Source organism: Cebus imitator, unplaced genomic scaffold (genome assembly GCF_001604975.1).
Source record: "Cebus imitator isolate Cc_AM_T3 unplaced genomic scaffold, Cebus_imitator-1.0 Scaffold353, whole genome shotgun sequence".
NCBI classification, from domain to species: domain Eukaryota; kingdom Metazoa; phylum Chordata; class Mammalia; order Primates; family Cebidae; genus Cebus; species Cebus imitator.
Genome location: NW_016107668.1, coordinates 2,033,335 through 2,041,246, shown reverse-complemented (window position 1 = coordinate 2,041,246; position 7,912 = coordinate 2,033,335). Strand labels below are relative to the sequence as shown.

The following is a 7,912-nucleotide window of genomic DNA, read 5'->3' as shown; positions in this document are numbered from 1 at the left end:
AGCCCAAACATTTCTGCTGTCAGATTCCTTCTTCCTTCTAATGGAAGGGATGAAAATGTGGAAATCATTTGTCTACCAGTCAGGGAGAGGTGAGGACTGGAGGTCAAGTTTGGGTTAACACCAATGTGTGGGTTACCAAAATAAAGTTTCAGGTGGTGTTTATGACAGGAACTTGGAGGCATGTCGGATGTCATCCCAAGCACCAGAATTTGAGAAGATAGATGCTCCAAAGGATGTCAGAGGCCATCGACACCATATGAGTTCTGTGCCAAGCAGAATAAGCCAAGAGTAATGTAAAGTGCCAGAGCATAAGGATAACAGAGACGCAGGAAGCTGTGGAAATTCTCTGTGAGATAGTCCGCATCCGTTTTGGAACATCTAAGAGACATCAGAAAGGACAGAAGCCTTGCCATTTGGTAGGTGAGGACTGTTAATCCAGTGACATTGGCAAGAAGGATTGAAGATCCACAAGCAGGTTGTAAATAGAGAGTCATTTGAGATAAACTATATTTTATAAAATGAATTTTAAAAATAAGAATTTGGTTGATAAGATCATCATTTATACAGAAAAAAACCTATTGTTAACCAAAATTGGAAGAACAGTTTCTTTTATATTACGGGTATAATTGACTGTTTTACAGTTTGTAGCTTTGGTCCGTATTTCAAAATCTGAGGTCTCAAGTCAACCAAAGGGTCTGACATCAGGTGCTCCTTGGGGCTATTGATCACCCACATGCAATATTTTAGCCATATACGTCGAATACATCTCTTTTTTCAGGAAGAGTAAGATAGGAATAATCAGGATATTGTAAATCCTGATTACACAGAACCTTGAGTCATGTATCATGTGATCTCCAATTATCCTGTTCTAACCTGCCCTTCAAAAGAAGAAGCAGATAAGGATTATTCCACCTGACCATAACTCCAAGATATCTTTGTGGTATCTTTGTTACATTTATTCCTGCTCTCTGTCTTGATTTTCTTTATTTAGTTTGGCAAGCTTCTTCTGCTCTTTGGCTATCTTGCTGCCATCTCCCTTTGAACAGATCAAGGGTTTAACACAGACATTGTATACATGCTACCGACAAGTTTGCTTTGTGCTCCTGTCTTGTTATTTAACCATTTAATAGCAGGGCCTCTTCAGGGCTACATGTGCTGCTTTTAAAGAGTTTAATTTACTGACATACATTTTGAAGTTCTGAAAAATTACTATCATGCTCATTTGATTTTTTTCTTTGTAGGGTTCTTCCCTTCTTTTGTGTTTAGAGGAAAGATAAATTGAAGGAAGAGAGAGGGCAGGGGAAGAAACCATTTCTTTTTAAATCTCTATTTAAGAATTTAAGAAGAAACATCAAAGAAACTAATTCTACATTTTAATAAAAATGAACAGATTCAGCTCATGGTAAAAAATGATTTGTAAAAATACATTTCAGTTTTAACTTCAAAGTGGAAGTTAAAGGGGTTACTAAATGGTTCCAACTTTTTTTGTAGCTAGATTTGACAAATATTTATTGAGGGATTACTCTGGCCTTCAGATGCAATAAGTAAATAAAATCACAGAACATCCCTGGAGGTTATTATTTAATCTCACTTTTAAGGTGAAGAAACTAAGGTAAAATTTAGTATGGCTAGTAAGTGGCAGAATCAGGATTATTAGAGCTCAGGCTTATGCATTACTCTTCCGTTGTGCCCAAAACCAATACTTCTCTGTTTTGTGTTGCTACAACATACTACTGTACGCCAGATAATTTATAGACAGAAATGTATAGCTTAGGGTTCTGGTGGCTAGGAAGTACAGGATCTTCTGGCAAGGGACTTACTGCTGCGTCATCTATGACAGAAGCATGAAGAGAGGGCACATGAGAGAAAAAGGGGCCAAAATTATCCTTTTGTAAGGAAACCATTCCTGTGATAACTTACTATAGTGATAATGACTTCATAAAAGTAAAGTGATAATCCATTCATAAGAGCAAAGCTCTCATGGTCTAATCACCACTAGTCATTAGGCCTTACCTCCCAACAATGTTGCGATGAGGATTAAGCTTCCAGCACACAAGTTTTGAGGGACATACTCAAACCTTAGCTTCTCCAATTATGATCTACACATAAATCACCAGGGGGTCTTGTTAAACTGTGGTGTTTTTAATAAAATTATTTTTAATTTTTGTGGATACATAGTGGGTGTATATATTTATGGGGTACATGAGATATTTTGATACAGTCATACAATGCATAATAATCACATAAGGGCAAGAAATTATAAATTCAGTAAAGTTTCAGAATATAAAATTAATGTACACAAATCAGTAGACTTGCTGTATACCAACAGTGACCAAGCTGAGAATCAAATCAAGAATTCAACCCATTTTACAATAGTTGCAAAAAAATAAAAATACTTAGGAATATTTCTTTCAGCAGTGTTTTGCAGTTTTCCTTGTAGACATCTTTCACCTAACCAAGGAGGTGAACAATGTCTACAAGGAAAACTACAAATACTGCTGAAAGAAATCATAGATGGGACAAACAAATGGAAACACATCCTATGCTCATGAATGGGTAGAATCAACATTGTGAAAATGAACATACTCCCAAAAGCAATCTACAAATTAACGCAGTTCCCATCAAAATACCACCATCATTTTTCACAGAACTAGAAAAATAATTCTAAAATTTACATGGAACCAAAAAACAGCCTGCATAGCCAAAGCATGGCTAAGCAAAAAGAACAAATCTGAAAACATTACATTACCTAACTTTATACTATAAGGCTAGAGTCACCAAAACAGCATGGTACTGGTATAAAAATAGGTACATAGGCCAGTGAAACAGAATAGAGAACCCAGAAATAAAGCCACATACTTATAAAGCCACAATATTTAACAAATGATGCTGGGATAATTGGCAAGCCATATGCAGAAGAATGAAACCGGATCTTCATCTCTTACCTTATATAAAAATCAACTCAAGATGAATCAAAGACTTAAATCTAAGATCTGAAACCATAAAAATTCTAGAAGATAACATCAGAAAAATCCTTCTAGACATTGGCTTAGGCAAAGACTTTATGACTAAGAACCCAAAAGCAAATGCAACAAAAATCAAGATAGATGGGACGTAATTAAACTAAAAAGCTTCTGCACAGCAGAGGAAATAGCAAAGAAAATAGACAACCCACAGAATTGGAGAAAATCTTCACAAACTATGCATCCGACAAAGAATCTACATCCAGAATCTACAAGGAACTCAAATCAGCAAAAAAAAAAAACAAAAAAACAAAAAACAAAAAACCCAATCTCATCAGAAAGTGGGCTAAGGACGTGAATAGACCGTTCTCAAAAGAAAACATGCAAATGGCCAACAAAGATATAAAAAAATACTCAACTAATTATCAAAAAAATGCAAATCAAAACCACAGTGTGATACCACCTCACTCCTGCAAGAATGTCCATAATCAAAAAATAATAGATGTTGGCGTGGATGTGGTAAAAAGAGAACACTTTGACACTGCTGGTGGAAGTGTAAACTAGTACCATCACTAGTAGTTTCCTTTTCACTGTGAAGATTCCTTAAAGAACCAAAAGTAGATCTACCATTTGATCCAGCAATCCCACTCCTGAGTATCTACCCGGAGGAAAAGAAGTCAGCATACAAAAATGGTATGTGCACACACATGTTGATAGCAGCACAATTTGCAATTGCAAAAATATGGAAGCAGCTCAAATGCTCATTAATCAATGAGTGGATAAAGAAAGTGTGACACAGACACACACACCACAGGGAATACTACACAACCATGAAAAGGAATAAAATAATGGCATTTGCAACAACCTGGATGAAATTGGAGACCATTACTCTGAGTGAAGTAACTCAGGAATGGAAAACCAAATATCTTATGTTCTCACTCATAAGTGGGGGCTAAGCTATGAGGATGCAAAGAATAATACAGTGGACTTTGGGGACTTGGGTGAAAGGCAGGAGGGGATTAGGAATAAAAGACTATATATTGGGTACAGTTGCTTTTCACTTACTCAGGTGATGGGTGCACCAAAGCACTAAATAACTTATCCATGTGACCAAACACCACCTGTTCCCCCAAAACCCATTGGAATAAAATAGAAAAATTAAGAAAAAATCATATTAGGGCAAATAGGGTATCCATCACTTCAAGCATTTATCATTTCTTTGTGTTACAAACATCCCATTTATATACACCTGTAGTTATTTTAAAATAAAATAAAACAAGTTTTTGTTGACTGTAATCACCCTGTTGTGCTATCGAATACTAGATCTTACTCATTCTATCTAGCAAGACTTTTGTACCCATTAACCATACCAAGGTCCCTCTGCCCTGCATTATTCTTAGCAGCCTCTAGTAATCATCATTCTGCTCTCTAGCTCCATGAATTTAATTGTTTTAATTTTTACCTTCATTTTGTTGATTGTTTCCTTTGCTGTGCAGAAGCTCTTTGACTTGATGTGTTCCCATTTGCCCATTTTTGCCTGGGTTGCCTATGCTTTTGGAGTATTACTCAATAAATTGCCCAGTCCAATGTCTTGGAGAGTTTCCCTAATGTTTTTTTCTCTAATTTTGTAGTTTGAGGTATAATATTTGTCTTTAATCCATTTTGATTTCAATACTGTCTTTCCTTTTCTCATCTGATATAATGTTAAAACCAGGTACTGTGATTTTTGATTCTTATGAAGGTGCTTTCTTGTATGTATACTTGTTCAATTTGGTGTTCTTGCCAGGGCGGGTGTTCATTCAGTCAAAATTTTCCAAATCAAGTCTGACACCAGGTGAGCCATCCTGAGGGCTTTAAGATTGAACTGTTTCTTTTTAGTGCATTTTTTAGTGAATTATTTTTTGTGACTAAAAGCATTAAAAAGCTATTTTAAAATTTACTTGAATGATAGTCACAAAGAGATTTCGCTGATAGTAGAAGTTACAGCAGGCAGTCTACTTCTAACAAGAGAGTATTCTGAATTTTAGAATAAATAGTAGAGTCTGAAGAATTCAGAGGTGAAGATGTCAACTGCCCTAAGCACCCATTCCTCCAATGTCATATGGAGACATTGAGTCCAAAAGAGATTGAATGACTTGTTTGAGGCTAGTGGTCACAGAATCAACTGTTAAAAGGCCGAGTAAGAAACATAACATAGTGTTACAAAATATAACATAAAAGTGGGTCATGGGAAATGCGGTAAATAGCATAGGGGAAAGGTTCATTGCCACAGTTGAAACTGATTATTTATATGTGAAAATTGGGGCTCAACATAGATCATCTGCCTTTTATTTTTAAATTTTTTAATTTTTTGAGACGGGGTCTCACTCAGGCTGGAGTGCAATGGTGTTACCTTGGCTCACTACAACCTCTGCCTCCCAAGATCAAGTGATCCTTCTACTTCAGCCGCCTGAATAGCTGGGATTAAGGCATGAATGCCACCACACCTGGCTAATTTTTTTTTATTTTTGTAGAGATAGGGTTTTGCCACGTTGCCCAGGCTGATCTCAAACTCCTGAGCTCAAGCAATCCATCCTCCTCGGCCCCCCAAAGTGCTAGGATTACACCCAGCCTCATAAGCTTTTTAAATAAAAGTTGGGAATTCAGAATTATATGTAAAATATTTTAATTAAAAAATTCAAGGAACAAAAACAAAAGCAAAAACAGTACGAGTCAAACAAAACACACCTGTAAGGAAACCAGACCTATGGGGCTGTGTTTGTACAATCTCTGACCCAGGCCTCTGTTCTTCCAGTCTAATGTGCTTTTATTTTAAAAATATTTTTAATTTTTAAAGTTTTAAAAATATTTGTTGGTACATATTAGGTACATGTATACTCATGGGGTACATGAGACATTTGATACAGGCATGCAATGTGAAATAAGCACATCATAGAGATGGGAGTATCCATCCCCTCAAGCATTTGAGTTACAAACAAACCAGTTATACTTTTTAAGTTATTTTAAAATGTACAATTAGTTATTATTGATTATAATCACCCTATTGTGCTATCACGTTGTATATCTTACTTATTTTGTACCCATTAACCATTCTTACCTCCCTCCAGCCATCCAGTACTCTTTCCAGCCTCTGGTAGCCATTCTTGTACTTTCTATGTCCATGAGTTTAATTGTTTTGTTTTTTAGATTCTACAGATAAGTAAGAACATGCAATGTTTGTCTTTCTTTGCTTGCCTTACTTTACTTAACATAATGATCTCCATTTCCATCCGTGTTGTTGCAGATGACTGGATTTAATTCTTGTTTATTGTTGAATAGTACTTCATTGTGTATATGTACCATGTTTTCTTTGTCTATTTGTCTGTTAATGGACCCTTTGTTTGCTTCCACATCTTAGCTATTGTAAACAGTGCTGCAACAAACATAGGAGTGCAGATATGTCTTGGATATACTGATTTTCTTTTTTGGGATATACACCCAGCAATGAAGTTGCTGGATCGTATAGTAGCTAAATTTTAGTTTTCTGAGGAACCTCAAAATTGTTCTCCATAGTGGGTTGTACCAGTTTACATTCAACAGTGTACAAGCCTTCCTTTTTCTCTATCCTTGCCAGCATTTGTTAATGCCCACCTTTTGGATATAAGTCATTTTAACTGGGGTGAGATGATATCTTAGTTTAGTTTTACACTCAAATTATTGATTAGTATTGATAAGTAAAGACTTACTCCTGCCATTTTGTTGTTTGTTTTCTTGTTGTTTTGTGGTCTTCTCTTCCTTCCTTGTTTCCTTCTTGTCTTTCCTCTAGTAAAGGTGATTTTCTCTGGTAATATGATATAATTTCTTGCTTTTTATTTTTTGTGTATCCATTGTATGTTTTTGGCTTGAAGTCACTATGAGTCTTGTAAATCTATCTTATAACCCATTATTTTAATCAGATAATAACAACGCTATTGCCTAAACAAACAAGGAAAAAAAAAACTAATTAAAACTCTATGCCGGCCGGGCGCGGTGGCTCACGCCTGTAATGCCAGCACTTTGGGAGGCCGAGGCGGGTGGATCACGAGCTCAAGAGATTGAGACCATCCTGGTCAACACGGTGAAACCCCGTCTGTACTAAAAATACAAAAAATCAGCTGGGTATGGTGGCGCATGCCTGTAATCCCAGCTACCCAGGAGGCTGAGGCAGGAGAATTGCCTGAACCCAGGACGCGGAGGTTGCGGTGAGCCGAGATTGCGCCATTGCACTCCAGCCTGGGTAACAAGAGTGAAACTTCCTCCCCCCCCCAAAAAAAAAAAAACTCTATGCCTTAACTTTATCCCCCCAATTTTTAACTTTTGTTGTTTCTATTCATATCTTATTGTAGTAATTATGTCTTGGAATGTTGTAGTTATTATTTTAGGTTAGTTCATTTTTTAGTCTTTCTACTTAGGATAAGAGTGGTTTATATACCACAGTTCCAGTGTTACAATATTCTGTGTTTTTCTGTATACTTACTATTGCAGTGAGTTTTGTACCCTCAGATTGTTATGAGATCTTTTGGGTGTCAGTTTTCTGGCTGGAAACCTCTGTGGCTGTGATGCCTTTGCCCAAGTTCTTGTCTTGCACTGTCCAGGAAGAATGAGGTACAAAGACAAGGGGAGAGTGAACAAGATGAAGACGAGCTTTATTGAGTGTTACAGCAGCTCATAGGAGACCCACAGTGAGTAGCTCCTCTCTGTGGGCAGGTCATTGTCAAGTGTTTAGTTCTCAGCAGAGAGGAGGCCCTGGAGAAGGTAGCTTCTCTCTGCTACTGGTCATCCTGATGTCTGCAGCTCTCAGTGGATATGAGGCCCTGGAGAGGGTGGCTCCTCTCTGCTGGCAGGTCATCTCTGCAGCTCTCAGCAGCGAGGGTAGCTCCTCTCTGCAGCTAGTTGTCCTGTCATCTGCAACTTTCAGCAGAGAGTGTAGG

General features: G+C 37.2%; 1 non-coding gene across 1 annotated transcript; it reads right to left on the bottom strand.

Annotated features, from left to right (window-relative positions):
• Positions 1–783: 783 nt before the first annotated feature.
• Positions 784–919, bottom strand: LOC119467939. The gene has a single exon (XR_005196567.1). It is a non-coding gene; the product is annotated as a U8 small nucleolar RNA (small nucleolar RNA).
• Positions 920–7,912: the final 6,993 nt, after the last annotated feature.